Source organism: Lethenteron reissneri, unplaced genomic scaffold (assembly GCF_015708825.2).
Source record: "Lethenteron reissneri isolate LAM-NWPU_2019-01 unplaced genomic scaffold, ASM1570882v1 scaffold_1502, whole genome shotgun sequence".
NCBI classification, from domain to species: domain Eukaryota; kingdom Metazoa; phylum Chordata; class Hyperoartia; order Petromyzontiformes; family Petromyzontidae; genus Lethenteron; species Lethenteron reissneri.
This window is the reverse complement of record NW_026891226.1, coordinates 7166-26073: the sequence shown is the minus strand read 5'-3', so window position 1 is coordinate 26073 and position 18908 is coordinate 7166. Positions and strand designations below refer to the sequence as shown.

At 50.6% G+C, this 18908-nt stretch overlaps 1 non-coding gene across 1 annotated transcript; it reads right to left on the bottom strand.

Annotated features, from left to right (window-relative positions):
- Nucleotides 1-9719: 9719 nt before the first annotated feature.
- On the bottom strand, nt 9720-9792 carry TRNAR-CCU (transfer RNA arginine (anticodon CCU)). Its single transcript has one exon. It is a non-coding gene; the product is annotated as a tRNA-Arg (tRNA).
- Between the last annotated feature and the right edge of the window lie 9116 nt (nt 9793-18908).

The window sequence follows — 18908 nt, the reverse complement described above, 5'->3', positions numbered from 1 at the left end:
TGTTGTTTGGCAGTCTCCTGCCCCGAGTGGAGGACTGTCCACCCCTCATGGTGGCAGGAGCCAGGCACACACACAGACCCACACACACACACACAGACACACACACAGGCACAGGCACACACACACACAGGTGCACACAGACAACAACAACAACAACAACCGCCATTCGCCACTAAGTGGCGGTGACGTCACCACGATGCTTGTGCCAGGCCAAGTGCACCTTGAGGCCACGTGAAGTGTCGAAAGCCCGCTGGCAGGAGGTCACGGGGCAGACCCAGGTGCCACTGGTCGACTGACCGAGATGACCGAGATGACTGGCTGATGCACCACCTGTGCCCCCTACTGTGCCAACTTGCTGTGCTTTAGCCACCCGGCGCTCCGCTCGTTGTTGTGAGCGTCGCTCCTCCGCCCTCCGTTCTTGTTGGAGGGCGACTGCCTCCAACTGCCCAGTAGCGTCCTTCACGAGCCTCCTCCACTGAGGTCGATCTTGACACCGCTGGTACCAGTCATCGGCAAGTCCACTCAGCTCCACGTCCTCCTGTACCACATCACTCCATCTCTTCTCCAGCCCGTGCCGCGCCCGTCTAGCCCCCTCGATCCGGCCGAACACACAGACACACACACACAGACACACACACACACAGGTGCACACCTTCCACGGTGACCGTGACGGTGTGCAGCGCCACACCCTCGCTGTTGACGGCGCGGCACTGGTAGCTGCCGCCGTCGGACAGCGCCGCGTTGTGGATGACCAGCGTCGTACCGGTGTCGTGCCAGCGTTGTGCCAACGTCGTGCCGGAGGGGGCGGCGAGGGGGGCGGCTTCCTCCGACGACGCCGCCCCACCCCACTTGCTCCAGCTCACCTTAGGCGTGGGGCTACGCGCACACACACAGGGAACGCACGCGCACGTGTGCACGTGTGTGTGTGTGCGTGCGTGTGCACGTGTGTGTGTGCGTGTGCACGTGTGTGTGTGCATGTGTGTGTGTGCGTAAGTGTGCACGTGTGTGTGTGCGTGCACGTGTGTGTGTGCGTGCACGTGTGTGTGCGTGCACGTGTGTGTGTGCGTGCACGTGTGTGTGTGCACGTGTGTGTGTGTGCGTGCACGTGTGTGTGTGTGCGTGCACGTGTGTGTGTGTGCGTGCACGTGTGTGTGTGTGTGCGTGCACGTGTGTGTGTGTGCGTGCACGTGTGTGTGTGTGCGTGCACGTGTGTGTGTGTGCGTGCACGTGTGTGTGTGTGTGCGTGCACGTGTGTGTGTGTGCGTGCACGTGTGTGTGTGTGCGTGCGTGTGCACGTGTGTGTATGTGCGTGCACGTGTGTGTGTGTGCGTGCACGTGTGTGTGTGTGTGCGTGCACGTGTGTGTGTGTGCGTGCACATGTGTGTGTGTGTGCGTGCACGTGTGGGTGTGTGTGCGTGCACGTGTGTGTGTGTGCGTGCACGTGTGTGTGTACATGTGTGTGTGTGCGCGTGTGTGTGTGTGTGCATGTGTGTGCGCGTGTGTGTGTGCGTGTGCGCGCGTGTGTACGTACAGCCCTTGTGTGATGCACATCAGCAGCAGCGTCTCCCCGGTGAGCACCACCTTGCTACTCGTCTCCCCCGCAGGCTCCACGAACACCGGCCGGCGCTTTGACGGACGCTCTGCGTGCATCATCCACGTGTGGTGCGCGGGGAGCGGTGGGACAGTGGTTAGCGCCACGCTGCGCTACAAAACCTGCCCATGACCCGAGTTTGATTCCCGCCGTAGGGCAACACCGGTGACGATTATCTGAACACTCACACGTCCACACACACACACACGTACACACCTACACGCACACACGTACACACGCTCACACGTACACACACACACACGCACACACACACGTACACACACTCACACGTACACACACACACGTCCATACGTCCACACACACACACTCACACACACACACGCTCACACGTACACACACTCACACGTACACACGCACACACACACGTACACACGCACACACACACGTACACACGCACACACACGCTCACACGTACACACACACACACACGTCCACACGCACACACACACACGTACACACGCACACACACACGCACACACACGTACACACACACACGTACACACGTACACACACTCACACGTCCACACACACTCACATGTACACATACACACACGTACACACGCACACACGTACACACGCACTCACACGTACACACACACACACACACGTACACACACACGTCCACACACACATACACACGTACACACGCACACACGTACACACACACACGTCCACACACACGTACACGCGCACACACACGCACACACACACGTCCACACACACACACGTCCACACACACACACATCCACACACGCACGCACACACACACACTCACACACGCACACACACATGTACACACGCAACTTCCCGGCGTTTGCCACCGCTGCCGCCACCACGCCGCCGCCGCCACTCACTGCGTGTGACGACCAGCCGTAGCGGCTGCTTGTAGCGGATGGTGCCCGTGTGCGGGTAGCGCGCGTGGCACACGTAGTCACCCCCGTCGCCGCGGAGCACGTTGGCGAAATGCAGGTCACCCTCTGGACCCTGCGTCACTCGCGCATCCAGCGGAACTTTCTTCACGGCTGCGGCAGCACCGGCAGCAGCACCACCCCGGGGTTAAGGGCGGTGGGCAGTCGGGGGGGCGGCAGGGGGAGGGATTGAGGAGATGGGAATCTTTATTAGAAGTCCGTCGCGCAAACCGTGGTAGTGGCGGACGCGGATTCTTGACGAGACGCAAATGGAAGATGAACAACTCTGCAGCAGTGATTCTAGATTTGAAGCTTTCGTGACTGGCAAGGATTCACACTCTCGGGGTTTTTTTCCGGTAAAGTCACGTAGGTAAGAAATAATAATGAAAATAAAATAATAAGTGACAAATAACTCAATTCAATCACGACGTTTCGGAGGCAACACAAGTCTCCGTCTTCACGTGGGACCGTCACAGCCAAATTTACCACTTGATACAGTGAATTTGGATGTGATTGATACAGTGAATTTGGCTGTGATTGATACAGTGAATTTGGATGTGATTGATACAGTGAATTTGGATGTGATTGATACAGTGAATTTGGATGTGATTGATACAGTGAATTTGGCTGTGATTGATACAGTGAATTTGGCTGTGATTGATACAGTGATTTTGGCTGTGACGGTCCCACCTGAAGACGGAGACTTGTGTTGCCTCCGAAACGTCGTGATTTAATTTAGTTATTTTTCACTTATTTTTTTGACCTACATGACTTTACCGAAACAACCTGAGAGTATGTGGCATTGTGCTTGTTCATTTGCATCGGCATCGGCAGCCACGCGAACAGAGCAGACTCGTAGATACCCGCCGATATCCAGACTCACAGAGATGCACAGAGACTCAGGGAGACCCAGAGACACCCCGAGAGAGCCGAATCATCAACACATCGACCCGTGGAGACATGATGATGATTCACCGCTCCGCTACTCCCGGCGGGGTCGTCTGGCAACATATCATAGCCACCGTGATGATGATGATGATGAGAGACACAGACCTCCTGTCTACCAGGCGAGGTAGTCAACATCTCATAGCCACCGTGATGATGAGAGAGACACAGACCTCCTGTATACCAGGCGAGGTAGTCAACATCTCATAGCCACCGTGATGATGATGAAAGAGAGAGACACAGACCTCCTGCACACCAGGCGAGGTAGTCAACATCTCATAGCCACCATGATGATGATGAAAGAGAGAGACACAGACCTCCTGCGTGCCAGGCGAGGTAGTCAACATCTCATAGTCACCATGATGATGATGAAAGAGAGAGACACAGACCTCCTGCGTACCAGGCGAGGTAGTCAACATCTCATAGCCAGCGTGGTGATGATGAGAGAGAGAGACACAGACCTCCTGTCTACCAGGCGAGGTAGTCAACATCTCATAGCCACCGTGATGATGATGAAAGAGAGAGACACAGACCTCCTGCGTACCAGGCGAGGTAGTCAACATCTCATAGCCAGCGTGGTGATGATGAGAGAGAGAGACACAGACCTCCTGCACACCAGGCGAGGTCGTCAACATCTCATAGCCACCGTGATGATGATGAAAGAGAGAGACACAGACCTCCTGCGTGCCAGGCGAGGTAGTCAACATCTCATAGCCACCATGATGATGATGAAAGAGAGAGACACAGACCTCCTGCGTACCAGGCGAGGTAGTCAACATCTCATAGCCAGCGTGGTGATGATGAGACAGACCTCCTGTCTACCAGGCGAGGTAGTCAACATCTCATAGCCACCATGATGATGATGAAAGAGAGAGACGGACACCGACCTCCTGCGTACCAGGCGAGGTATGTCAACATCTCATAGCCAGCGTGGTGATGATGAGAGAGACACAGACCTCCTGAGTACCAGGCGAGGTAGTCAACATCTCATAGCCAACGTGATGATGATGAAAGAGAGAGACACAGACCCTCGCGTACCAGGCGAGGTAGTCAACATCTCATAGCCACCGTGATGATGATGAAAGAGAGAGACACAGACCTCCTGCGTACCAGGCGAGGTGTAGTCAACATCTCATAGCCAGCGTGGTGATGATGAGAGAGAGAGACACAGACCTCCTGCGTACCAGGCGAGGTAGTCAACATCTCATAGCCACCATGATGATGATGAAAGAGAGAGACACAGACCTCCTGCGTACCAGGCGAGGTAGTCAACATCTCATAGCCACCGTGATGATGATGAAAGAGAGAGACACAGACCTCCTGCGTGCCAGGCGACGTAAGTCAACATCTCATAGCCAACGTGATGATGAGAGAGACACGCAAACTACAAATATACAGCAGCAGCAGGCGTCGTCAGGGTCGGGATCGAACCCACGCCCTTCCTGTCTAGCAGGCGAGGTAGTCAACATCTCATAGCCACCATGATGATGATGAAAGAGAGAGACCCAGACCTCCTGCGTGCCAGGTGAGGTAGTCAACATCTCATAGCCAGCGTGATGATGATGAGAGAGACACGCAAACTCCAAATATACAGGCAGCAGCAGGCGTCGTCAGGGTCGGGATCGAACCCACGCCCTCCTGTCTACCAGGCGAGGTAGTCAACATCTCAAGGGCAGCGTGGTACTCACAGCTGTCCAGCCAGAAGACGGTGGGAGGAGGGAAGCCGTGGGCAGCAGGAGGGCGGCAGGGCAGCACGGCCGGGGAGCCCACGGCGGCCATGACGGGCGCAAGCTGCTCACGAGGCCAACGCGGGGCACCTGCAGGGTACAGACAAAGTCTCCCTGTGTAGCCTTCGCAGGGCGTCGGGGCAAGTGCTGCCAGCGAGTTGGTGGTCAGCACCGGGCCGCCTTTGTCTCCCCGATGGTGACGTGTTTACATGGCGCATTAGGTACGCGTTTGAGGCTGAGTCGACCTAGGGGAGGGCCCAGGACGGGTTCAGCACTTTGTGTGTGGGGAGTGGTGGTGCAGCGGTTAGCGCCCTGTGTGTGTGTGTGAGTGGGGAGTGGTGGTGCAGCGGTTAGCACACCCTGTGTGTGTGTGAGTGAGTGAGTAGTTGACGGTGCGAGCGTGCCCCCCCCCCCCCACTCACGCGCCAGCCTCACGGTGATGTTGTTGCTGAGCGCCGTGCCCGCCCGGTTCCCCGCCCAGCAGCGGTAGACCCCCTGGTAGCGCTGCCACCGCCCGCGGTGACGTCACCGTCACCGTCACCGCCACCGTCACCACCGGACTCCGCCGCCGCCGCCGCCACCGCCGCCAAGTCGACGGTGAAGGTCCCCGAGCCATCCCCCACGGCGCCGCACGTGGGGGTCACTGTCGGGGTCAAAGCTGCCCCCGTCCTTGCTCCACCAGAAGCTGCAGCACAGGCGCGGAGGGGGGAGGGGGGGGGAGTGGGGGGGGGGGGAGGGAGGGAGGGGAGGGGGGAGGGGGGGGGAGTGGGGGGGGGGAGGGAGGGGGAGGGGGGGTAGGGAGGGGAGGGGGGAGGGAGGGGAGGGGGAGGGATGGGATGGAGGAGAGGGAAGGGAGGGGAGGGGGGAGGGAGGTGGGGATGGGGGTAAGTCAGAAGGGAGGGATGGAGGGAGGGGGGAGGGTGGGGGAGGGAGGTGGGTGGGGATGGGATGGAGGGAGGGGAGGGAGGAGGGGGGAGGGGAGGGGAGGGGAGGTGGGGATGGGATGGAGGGAGGGGAAGGAAGGGAGGGAGGAGGGAGGGAGAGAGTTAATTCGGGATGGAGGGAGGAAGGGGGGGTAGGGAGATGGGGAGGGGGGGTAAGTCGGGAGTGAGGGGAGATGTAGTGAGGGATGGATGGAGGAGTGTGCAGCGTACGTGGGCGCTGGGTTGCCGCGTGCTTCACACTGCAGCACCACGTTGTCACGTGGGTCGACGATGTAGTCCTCGCGCGATTGCCACGTGATGGACGGGGGCTGGGTGACTGCGAGAGACCAACGGGTCAACAACAAAGTTGAGTTGATGGACTTGGGTGGATGAGTGATGGGTGTAGTTTCAAGTTTCAAGTTCATGTAGTGGGTGTAGAGCCCTGTGAGACATTCGGCTCTTGAATCGGGTGCAACCGCAACAAACAAAAAACAAAAACACGAACAAAAAACATCTTAAAGTGACGATGTGACTGAGTGCTAAAAGCAAATCCAAGAAAAGACAGCAAAATATTGCAGAAAAATCACCGTACACCAACGCTGTGTGCAAACATCCCAGTGGGATGCAAGTCAAACAACAACAACAACAACCGCAAGACAACTTAGATTAACGCCATCAGTCTAACTCTGTACTACAACAAACAAACATGGCCAAACCAAAGAACTTTTCGAAAATCACCAAAATAAAGCCGTGAAAGCAATGCAACAGTGCAGGTCATAGGAACTGTGACGGAGTTTTCACAATAAACGATGTAAACAACATGTACCACCAAACCCTGCAGCCACAGCTGGCTGCATGGGTCACTCCACAACAGCAGGAGGAGCATCAGTCGGAGTGTCAACATTTTTCAATGCACCTTTAAGATCAGCGCACTAAATCAAAACACAGATCATACTTTGCAGCGATCATCTGGAGCGAAACATTGTATTTTAGGCCACTAAATTGCAGTGGCAGTTAGGGGTGTACAACTCCTCTAGAGCAGTTTTGAGTGAAGATCTCATAGGTAGAGATTCAAATTGCAGTTTATTGGCGACAGCATTCCAGACCCTGGGGGCATCAATAGCAAAGGCCCTTCCTCCAGTGTTTGTACAACAATAGGGAATGTGAAGCTGGTAAATGAGCGAAGACCTTAGGTGTTTCGATTTAAAGCTTTCGTGACTGCAGGGATTCATCTTATTGGTTAAACGCAAGCAGCCGTCCTCAGGTGAAGACCAGGTCTGTCGGGGAGACAGTATCTGACGCTGTCTCCCCGACAGACCTGGTCTTCTGCTTGCGTTGTGGCCGAAACGTCGTGAGAATTATTTTACTATGTTTTATTTTTATTATTTAATTATTTCCCTTTTACGTGACTTTACCGAAAGAACCAAGAAGATGAATCCCTGCAGTCACGAAAGCTTTACATCGAAATTACATTTTTAATTTTTATTATTAAAAACATAAAATATTTTATTTTCATTATTTTATTATTTCCCTTCTACGTGACTTTACCGAAAGAATCAAGAAGATGGACCTTAGGTGCTGTAGGGGGGGGGTATCAGCTGCTTAACGGGAGGGGGGGGGGGTGTTTGCTACTCACGGTCAAGGGGCAGGACGAGGGGCTGCTCACAAAGAGCGCCGAGCTGCAGCAGCAGCAGCAGAGACGCCACCACGAGGTGGGGGGCGGCGGTGGTGGTGGAGAAAGAAGACGCCATCGGGGTGGGGGGGGGCTTCCTTCACTTGGCTAGGAGGGGAGGAGAAGAGGGAGGGGAGGGAGAGGGGAGGGAGGAAGGGAGGGGTGGGAGGGAGGTGAGAGAGGGGTGGGAGGGAGGGGGGGAGGGAGGAAGGGGAGGAGGGAGGGAGGGGAGGGAGAGAGGGGTGGGAGGGAGGGAGGTGAGAGAGGGGTGGGAGGGAGGGGGGGAGGGGACGAGGGATAGAGGGAGAGAGGGGTGGGAGGGAGAGAGGGAGGGAGTGGTGGGAGGGGAGGAGGGAGGGAGGTGAGAGAGGGGTGGGAGGGAGGGGGGGAGGGAGGGGAGGAGGGAGGGAGGGGTGGGAGGGAGGGGGGAGGAGCAAGAGGGAGGGGGGAGTAGGAGAGGGAGGGGCGGCAGGAGGGGGAAGGATGGGAGGGAGATTTTGGGGTCTTACAATGGAACATCTGTGACGTGTTGTTTGTCTACTAAAAGCCATCCAGGCAGCGAATTTCAGTCACGTAGGGGAAAATAAATAGTAATAAATAAATTATAAAATGATAGAAATTATAGAAATAAAATGATAATTATTAGACTATTTTATATAATTTAAATAATTTTATTATTTTCATTATTTTATTATTTAATATTTATTTTTCCCTACTTGACTTTACCGAAAAAACCTAAGAGTATGAATCGTTGCAGTCACGAATGCTTCAAATCTAAAAGCATTGAGGTGTTTTAGAAATACAGATGAAGGTCTTCATTCCGGTGAGCTATCAAGTTATTTTACACAAACGCCGAGGACGGTCACGGGGTCAGGACATGAGAACATTCAATACAAAAGCACGATACGCTCAAAGTAAAAACAAAGTTTTACACTATAAATCCTTTATATGTGGGGCATCGGTTTTATTTTATTATTCATTTCTGTTTTTTTTGAGTAAGAGTTTCATTTTTATCACATTGGTATTTTAAATTAAATATAAGGGAAGTCGTATATAAGGATTATAAGGTTTTCAGTTTTTGTATGATTGTTTATATTGTACATTTTTGTTGTTTTCTTGAATAATTTTCTGTGTTTAGGAAAAATATACGATTGTGTTAGTGAAATTTTTTTTCCCTAAAAAGTGGAAAATTTTTGAAAAAATGTTTGACGAAAATAAATTGTCACGCACAACGAGTCTGTGTGCAAAATATCAGCTCGATTGGATCACGGGAAGTGGGTTAAAAAACGACCGAAAGATTTGCACGGTCGTAAGCGCGCAAGCAAGTGAACTGAATATAAAGGATTTAATAATAATAGAAATGGATATGTATTTTCCCCTTTTATTCTCTGCTTTATCAATGTTGATAATTGTCACCAAAGTACACTGTTTAAAACTCTTATTCTTAGGTTTTTTCGGTAAAGTCACGTAGGTAAAACATTAAAATTAATAAAAGTAAAAAAAAGTTACATTTTACTTTTATAAATTTTAATGTTTTACCTACGTGAATTTACCGAAAAAAACCTAAGAATAAGAATCCTTGCAGTCACGAAAGCTTCAAATCTAGAATGTTTAAAGCTCTCTTGATTAGAAGCTTTCGTGACTTCAGGAATCCATACACTTTGGTTCTTTCGGTAAATTCACGTAGGTGTAAAATAAAATAAATCACGACGTTTCGGGCTCAACACAAGCGTCTATCATCAACACAAGCATCCATCATCATCACCTGATGATGGACACTATACCGACGTAACTTTACCGAAAGAACCAAAGAGTATAACTGAACACTGTTTTAAAACTCTCTTCTATAGGCACAGCGCCATTTTGGCTTTTCATTATCAGATTCGTTAACTTGACTTTTTGATTTTACAAAATGAACAGCTTTTTCTCAGCAACCCCAGGTGGGACTCGAACCCACAATCCCTGGCTTAGGAGGCCAGTGCCTTATCTATTAGGCCACTGGGGCTACATGTAGCATGATGAAAACCTGGCTTATGTACAGACTTCTTAAATAAACTCACAATAAAAAAATATATGTTTTTCCCCTTTCGTCCCCTCTGTTTTATTCATGTTGATAATTGTTTTTTTCCTAAAAAGTGGAAAATTTTGGAATTTTTTTTTCACGAAAATGAATTGTCACGCACAACGAGTCTGTGTGCAAAATGTCAGCTCGATTGGATCACGGGAAGTGGGTTAAAAAACGACCGAAAGATTTGCACGGTCATAAGCGCGCAAGCAAGTGAACTTAATATAAAGGATTTTAAAATACGAAATTTTCTTTGAGATTTGAAGCTTTCGTAACTGCAAGGATTCATACTCTTAGGTTTTTTCGGTAAAGTCACGTAGGAAAAAATAAGAAAAATATTATAATAAATGAAAAATAACTAAATTACATCACAATTGAGTTATTTTTCGTTTATTATAAATTTTATAACTTTTCTTACCTACGTAGTTTTACCGAAAAAAACCTAAGAGTATATCAATTATCTGTATACCGATTAAATCTAGTTTAGTTTTATCTGTATATGGATAACACGTAGTTTAGCTGTATCTGTATATCGATAAACAATATCGTGTTTTCATGTTATCTGTATATAGATAACGAATTAGTTAAGTTGAATATGTATTTATAAAAACATGTCAATGATGGTTTTACCTTTCCTCTACTTTGCGTGGCGGTGACGCTGGTTCTGCCGAGTTGTTGAACTCAGCAGCAGCAGAAGGAGCAGTGCAGATGGAGGGTGGCACGTGATGTCGATCTGAATGTCACTTCTATTTACGATGGAGATGTGTCACGACGACCCTATCATCGTAAGTCGAAAATATCGTAAGTCGAAGATGGCCTCTAGCCTAGCCAGGAGTCTTGGTGATAATCTAGCAAAACAGAGCAAGTTACAGTAGCGTACTGTATAGACTATATCCTGTGTGCTTATTAATTACAAGACTGTATTGCACAGTAACATTTAAAGTAAAAAAACCAAGGTAATTCTTAGCCTACCTATATGAACTGCAAATTAATATGAAGTTTGTTCAGGAAACAATCCTATCTGCTAGAAAAATAAACTTTTAGCATGCATTGAACGTATCGTATCGTGGTAACATTGAAATGAAATCGCTAAAGCTACGTATCATAGTGTAGTGTATACTGTATAGTGTAGTGTATAGTGTAGTGTATAGTGTAGTGTATAGCGTAGTGTATAGTAATAGTGTAGTGTAGAGTTTAGTGTAGTGTGTAGTGTAGTGTATAGCGTAGTGTATAGTAATAGTGTAGTGTATAGTAATAGTGTAGTGTGTAGTGTAGTGTATATTAGTGTGTAGTAGTAAATAAAATCGCTCAAGCTACGTATCATAGTGTAGTGTATACTGTATAGTGTAGTGTATATTAGTGTGTAGTGTATAGTGTAGCGTATAGTGTAGTGTATAGTGTAGTGTATAGTAATAGTGTAGTGTATAGTTTAGCGTGTAGTGTATAGTGTAGTGTATATTAGTGTGTAGTAGTAAATAAAATCGCTCAAGCTACGTATCATAAATGCATTCACCGTGGCCAATTACAGCCAACGTTAGTTGAGCGTGGACAATTCGACCCAAGCCGAAACATAACATTTCCAAAAGAATGTTTTAAAATATATATTTTTTTAGTTTTAATGATAGAATATAGTGTTGTCATCAGTATGACGTAAGTATACCAAGTTTGCAGTCGATGCCACATTGGGAAGTGGGTTAAAATTGACTTTCAAGATTTGAGGATACAACAACGACAACAACAACAACGTGTAAAATTGGAATCATCGAGAGTATCTATATGAACAAAGCGCTCTACCTACAGCATGTACCGCTATACACCTTGTGCACGTGTAGTAGTACCCCAGTAATTACCCTGTAATCGGATTATTGGTAAGGGTAAAAGTAGGCTCATTGTTTTTCTTACTCTTAAGTTTTTTTCGGTAAAGTCACGTAGGTTAAATAAGAAAAGTAAAATAATAATACGTGAAAATAAGTCGATGTATTTTTATTTCATTATAATGTTTTTTCTTTTTTTTACCGACGCGATTTTACCGAAAAACAACCCGCTAAGAGTATGAACCCTTGCAGTCACGAAAACTTCAAATCTAGAATCGCTGCTTTTCCCTTTAACCTCCACCTTGCCGAGGCCTACACGCACACACTCACCCCCCACTCGCTCGCTCACTCACCCACACAGCAGGAGGATGAGGTGGAGGTGGTGGTGATGAGAGGCTTGCCTGGTGAGGTGTCAGTCCCAGCACCACAGCAATGGTGGAGCAGCAGTTGCCCAGCAAGAACCCAGCCAGCACCCAGCAGCTTGACTGCAGCAGCGTCTGTGTCCAGGGCTCCGTGTAGACTCAGCCCTGTTGACTCAACACGCCCCTTGCCAAGGGCTGGCTCGACTCTGGCGAATAGTCGATGGTTCCCGCTGAGCTGTGCGGATTTAAGTTTCACAATCATGGAATGCGTTGCGCAATACCCACGTCTAGAGTCAACATCGCGTAGGGTAGACTCTATCTACTGCTGGGTGAGGAGGAGGGGTACAGGGGGGTGCGGGGGGTGCAGGGGGGGCAGTGTTGAGTCTATGGTGCAGTGTTGAGTCTATGGTGCAGTGCTGAGTCTGTGGGCACGTGTTGAGTCTATGGGCAGTGTGAGTCTATGTGTAATGTTGAGTCTATGGGTAGTGTTGAGTCTATGGTGCAGTGCTGAGTCTGTGGGCACGTGTTGAGTCTATGGGCAGTGTTGAGTCTATGGACACGTATTGAGTCTATGGACAGTGTTGAGTCTATGGTGCAGTGTTGAGTCTATGGACACGTATTGAGTCTATGGACAGTGTTGAGTCTATGGTGCAGTGCTGAGTCTGTGGGCACGTGTTGAGTCTATGAGCAGTGTTGAGTCTATGGTGCAGTGTTGAGTCTATGGGCACGTGTTGAGTCTATGGGCACGTGTTGAGTCTATGGTGCAGTGCTGAGTCTATGGGCAGTGTAGAGTCTATGGGTAACAGTGTTGAGTCTATGGTGCAGTGTTGAGTCTATGGGTAGCAGTGTTGAGTCTATGGGTAACAGTGTTGAGTCTATGGGCACGTGTTGAGTCTATGGACAGTGTTGAGTCTATGGTGCAGTGTTGAGTCTATGGGCAGTGTTGAGTCTATGGGCAGTGTTGAGTCTATGGGCAGTGTTGAGTCTATGGGCAGTGCTGAGTCTATGGGCAGTGTTGAGTCTATGGGCAGTGTTGAGTCTATGGGCAGTGTTGAGTCTATGGCAGTGTTGAGTCTATGGTGCAGTGTTGAGTCTATGGGCAGTGTTGAGTCTATGGGCAGTGTTGAGTCTATGGGCAGTGTTGAGTCTATAGTGCAGTGTTGAGTGTATGGGCAGTGTTGAGTTTATGGTGCAATCACTGCAGGCCAAGTGCCAGTATCATGACCAACTCGGGCATTGAAGTTGCCCAACAAGATGACTCTATCCCGAGGGGCCACTTTAGCTAACACCTGTGACAGGTCATAGAAGGCATCTGACTCATCGGCCTTGCCTGCATCCCTCCACGGATGTTCGTCTTCAGTGGGGGCATAAGTAACCACGACCACCACTCCTCGCCTCTGGTTGATGGGAAGGCGAGCCCACAGTAGCCTGGGGCTTACAGCTTCCCACACCTCACCACCACGCTCCCGCAACCCCTTGTTTTGTTCAGAAGAGCCAGACCCTGTTGTTTGGCAGTCTCATGCCCCGAGAAGAGGACTGTCCACCCCTCATGGTGGCAGGAGCCTGAGCCGGTCCACCGGACCTCCTGAATACCACAGAGATCCAGGCGGTACTGGTCCAGCTCCCGACAGAGGGGTGGCATACTCTCCTCCGCAGTGAGCGTTCGAACATTCCACGTGGCCACCCGCAGTGGTTTTTTATTGTTTCTGGAGGAGCCCCGAGGGTAAGGATTCAGTCTCCTGGCTCCGCCAAATGGGGTTTGGCCAGTAGACGTCATAAGTGCCTGTCCCCACGGCTCCTCCGGGACAAGCTGAATTAGATATTTTGCAGGTCGCTTTGTGGTCATGAATTGAAGGTGGAGAGATTACCAGCCCCTCACACCTGACCAGAGCCCCCATTTGGCCGCTGCGGTGTTTACAAACGCCATGAGGGGAATGGCGAATTTAAGTTGGCCCTCCCCCCACGGCACTGCCCATCACAGCGTTGCTGTCCGGCACGAACGAGGTAGGGGGTTGTTTTGCCGGACAACAACAATCGCCATTCGCCACTAAGTGGCGGTGACTTCACCACGACGCTTGTGCCAGGCCATGTGCACCTTGAGGCCACGTGAAGTGTCGAATGCCCGCTGGCAGGAGGTCACGGGGCAGACCCAGGTGCCACGGGTCGACTGACCAAGATGACTGAGATGACTGGCTGATGCACCACCTGTGCCCCCTACTGTGCCAACTTGCTGTGCTTTAGCCACCCGGCGCTCCGCTCGTTGTTGTGAGCGTCGCTCCTCCGCCCTCCGTTGTTGTTGGAGGGCGACTGCCTCCAACTGCCCAGTAGAGTCCTTCACGAGCCTCCTCCACAGAGGCCGATCTTGACACTGCTGGTACCAGTCATCGGCAAGTCCACTCAGCTCCACGTCCTCCTGTACCACATCACTCCATCTCTTCTCTAGCCCGTGCCGTGCCCGTTTAGCCCCCTCGATCCGGCCGAACAAAAGCTGTTTAGGCATGTGGCTGGGCATGCGGGCTACATGACCCAGCCAACGCAGCCTTGCCTGCCGGAGGAGCTCACCGATGGGACTTTGCCCAGATCTTTCAAGGATTTGTGAGTTCCTCACACAATCCAGCCTGGTTAAACCCAGGATGGATCGTAGGCAGGCCAGCCTAAATGTTTCCAACCGGCGAAGATGCTCCATTAAGGGGGGTCCAACTTTCGCAAGCGTAGAGAAGGGAGGGAATGACTGTGGCCGAGAAGACCTGAAGCTTCGTGCGGAGCGACAGACCAGGTAGCTTCCACACAGCGTTACGCAACCGATGAAAAGATATTGCCGCTCGACTGATTCGGAGTGAGACCTCTGCTGATAAACTGGAGCCGGTCATAAGCACACTGCCCAGGTATGGGAAACTCTCCACTCTCTCCACAACTGCCCCATCACCAATTGGGAGTTGTGGGGGTGGAGTGTCCGATGGTACAAAATACCCAGGCAGGTGCTTAGTTTTGGTGGGGCTGATGGTAAGGCCCCACCTCTTAGTGGCACGCTCCAGTCTCAGCAGCAGCGTCTCCAACTCCTCTTCTGAATGAGCAGCTATTACCAAATCATCGGCATACATAACGTGGTTGACCAATAGGGAGCCATCCCTTGATCGCACCCGGGCATCGATCAGCCTCCCATTATATCTGTACCAAATGGAAATTCCCCCGGTACAGCTATTGAAGGCTTCACGAACTACGCGGTCAAAATAGATGTTAAATAATGTGGGAGCCAGAGGACATCCCTGTCGCACCCCAAGGTGTACAGGGAAAGGCTCCGACTCCCGGCCACGTAGTTTTACCCGGGCCCGCTCACCATCATGAAGGTCCTTAATGATCGTGAGCAGAGGGTCAGGGACTCCGAAAGCACGAAGAACAACCCAGAGCCCAGTCCTACTGATGGTATCATAGGCCTTGACCAGGTCAATAAAGCAGAGATGTAGGTCTTTTTGGAATTCCCTACACCTTTGCTGTAGCAGACGGACAGAAAAAATGCCATCTGTGCAGGACCGCCCTTTCCTGAAACCGCATTGGGGCTCCGCAAGCCTCTCCTCAGCTTGCCTAGCAAGGCGATGTTGAATAATCCTTGCCAGGACCTTTCCCGGCACACTGAGGAGTGAGATGCCCCTGTAGTTGTTACAGTCTGTGCGGTCCCCCTTCTTAAAGAGGGGGACCACCAGGGCATCCTTCCAATCTTGCAGAACCCGTCCAGTGGTCCAGACTGTTGTTATGATGTCATATAGGGCAGTCTGTGCACAAACGCCACCCTCCCTCAGCATTTCGCTTGGGAGATCATCTCTGCCCGGTGCCTTTCCTGGTCTCAGACTCCGGATCGCCTTCAGTACTTCCTCAACAGACGGCACCTCAGCCAGCCACTCACAGGGGGTGACCTCTTCCAATATTTGAGGCACGGCAGCCTCAGCAGGGTTATCCCCACTTTGTGCCATGATGTTTTCCTGGCTGAGGGATTTCCCCTTCCCCAGGACCTCACAGAAATGCTCAGCAAATCTGCAAACCTGTTCCTGAGGGTCGGAAATTGGATCACCGTTTTCTCACCTAATGATGGTAATAGGTGTGGCGCTGCAGGTTACTTTTTTGATGGAGTTAAGTAGTGATTTGTGATCGCGGGCCACTGAGGCAGACTCTATCTCCTCAGCAACCCGCGACCACCACCCATTCATCCAGGACACACACACACTCACACACACTTTCACGTACTCACACACATTCACACATTCACACACACACGCGTGCACACGCAGGAGCTGACAGGGATGCTGCCCCGGGAGACGCTGCCACACGGTGCAGCATGAAGGCTGTAGGGGGCAAATGCTGTTAGCGAGCACCTATAAAGGCCGGCACAGCACACGAGGGGGTGGGTGGCCAACTCCACGCCCGGCCGCCTCCCTAGTGACGATGTTCACTACACACTGCACCAGGTACTCATTTGAGCCTGAGTCGACCTAGGGGAGGCCCAGGACCGGTTCAGATTATCGTCACCGGTGTTTGCCGGCGAGCGCGAATCGAACCCGGATCGCCAGGTTCGTAGCGCTACCCGCTACACTTCGCACACTCGTATACACACGCATCGCCACGAGCTGCGATGCTACAGTCTACATTATAGACTGCCAGTACACTCACCAAATTTAATAACCAGGCTACAGTCTACATTGTAAACTGCCAGTACACTCACTCCAATTAAGAACCAAGCCCGACCCGTGGGGGGATATAAGGTGGGTTCCTGGGAGGGACCGTGGTCGCTGCATTCTACAAGCTGGAATCTCTACGTCTCAAGCTGGAAGGTCTACGTCCTACGAGGCATCAACACGTGGTCGCAGACCCGAGTGAGAGGGTAGCTGTAACTCCTCTGTATAGTGTAGTTCGCTAGGTGGTCAACACCCTCAGCTGTATCTGGTGAAGGGGCAGTTACCCCTTTGTGTTACGTGTTACAAATACATGTGTTGCCTCTAAAAGGAACGTCTGCGACTCAGCTGGAACCCACTACACTATTATAGAGTCCGTAGATACTACGGCAGTCAGTAGAAACTACTGCAGCGTCACTATATACTAATATAGAGTTAGCAGATGCTACTATAGAGTTAGTAGTTACTACTATAGAGTCAGTAGATACTACTATGTAGTCAGTAGATACTACTGTAGGGTCAATAGATACTAATATACAGTCTGTAGAGACAGATACTATTGGAGAGCCGGATACTACTATAGTCACTAGATACTTCTCACTCTATTGTATGTAGGGTGTGTAGGTATATATGCCTACGGAGGGGTAAAACACATTTTTGAAGGGGTGGGGGGGGGGTCGACAATTTTCGGAAACCTTTTAGATCAACTATTTACCTACCCGCCACTTTCTATTCCTTTTTAATTCAGGACTTCTTCAAGCCTCTTTACATTTTGTTGATGGGCAAATAGTCAAATGGAACGCCGGCCTTTCACAATAGCTTAGTACTTGTGTAATGTGAGGTTACACCTGGATGATAAATGGGTTACACCTAGATGATAATGATTGGCTCTGCTGGCCTCAGCCCACAACCAATGGGAAGTCGAGTTAGGGGCGTGGTCCTGGGGCCAAAGAGTGGGCTCTGGAAGGTTCCAGGGATGTGGCTGAGGATTGGCTGCGAGGCATCATGTGGGCCATTGATTGAAAGGGGGGGAGACGGACAGCACGTGGTCAGAGCTTGGAGGAACGAAGGTGGAAGCCACGTGGCTGGTGCGGACGTCCGGAGCCTGCCACGTGGCGGGCTGCGGCAGTCTCTCTCTCTCTCTCCCTCTCTCTCACGTTGTCTGCCAACAGCGTGAAGGAGCTATAGAGCAGAGGAACATAGTGAGAAGCTGTGAAAGAAACTTAATAAAAAATACTGAATTCCAGGAGTTGTCTCAACGACCTTTATTACGCTTGTGTATGTATATGTTATGTTTTTAAGACAAGTTATGAAATATATTTTTCCCCCGGGCAATGCCGGATACTACCCGCTAGTAGACAAATTTAGAGATCCTTAGATTCACACACGTGTATCCATCTTTATTAACAATAAACACAATGCAATTCAGAAGAATGAAGCCGATTAAATGTGAACTCAACTTCGCTGGCAATTGCCAGATCGGTAGACCACCGAGGATGTCATGGAAACAAAACGTGCCAATTCACATAGTTGTCAACCGCTTATCAGTGTCTACCTTATCACAGACCGATTCAGACCTTATTGGTCACCGTGCCCTTATAAGTCTCAACGTTCATAGTGGCTAGGAGATGCCGACTACCCCGCCTGGTATACAGGAGTTCGTGGGTTCGATCCCGACCCTGACGCCTGCTGTATATTTGGAGTTTGAGCGTCAGTCTCTCTCATCATGGAGGATAGGAGATGTTAACTACGTCGTCTGGTATACAGGTCGTAGTTTCTATCTCGACCCTGCGCCTGCTGTATATTTGGAGTTTGCGTCTCTCTGTCCCCGTGCTCAAGTGGATTTTTCAAGGGGTCCTCCGGTTTATCTCTCCAAAATCAATGTCACGCTTTTAGACTCTTTGGCTACCGTGAAGTTTCACGTGATAATGACAAGCCACTTCGTTAAGCTATCACGTGTGTTCAGGTTCCTAGTGAAAACAATCTACGTGAAGATATTTTAATAACATGGTAACAAAGACAAAAGATCCCCACTTCCTTGTAGCCTTAACAGACTGTGGGGGGGCGAGTGCTTTTTTGCGAGCACCTACGAAGGCCGGCACTGTGGCACGCGAGGGGATGGGTGGCCAGCACCACGCCCGGCTGCCTTTGTCTCACCTAGTCGTGACGTTTACACGCTGCACCAGGTCCTCATTTGAGGCCGAGTTGACCAAGGG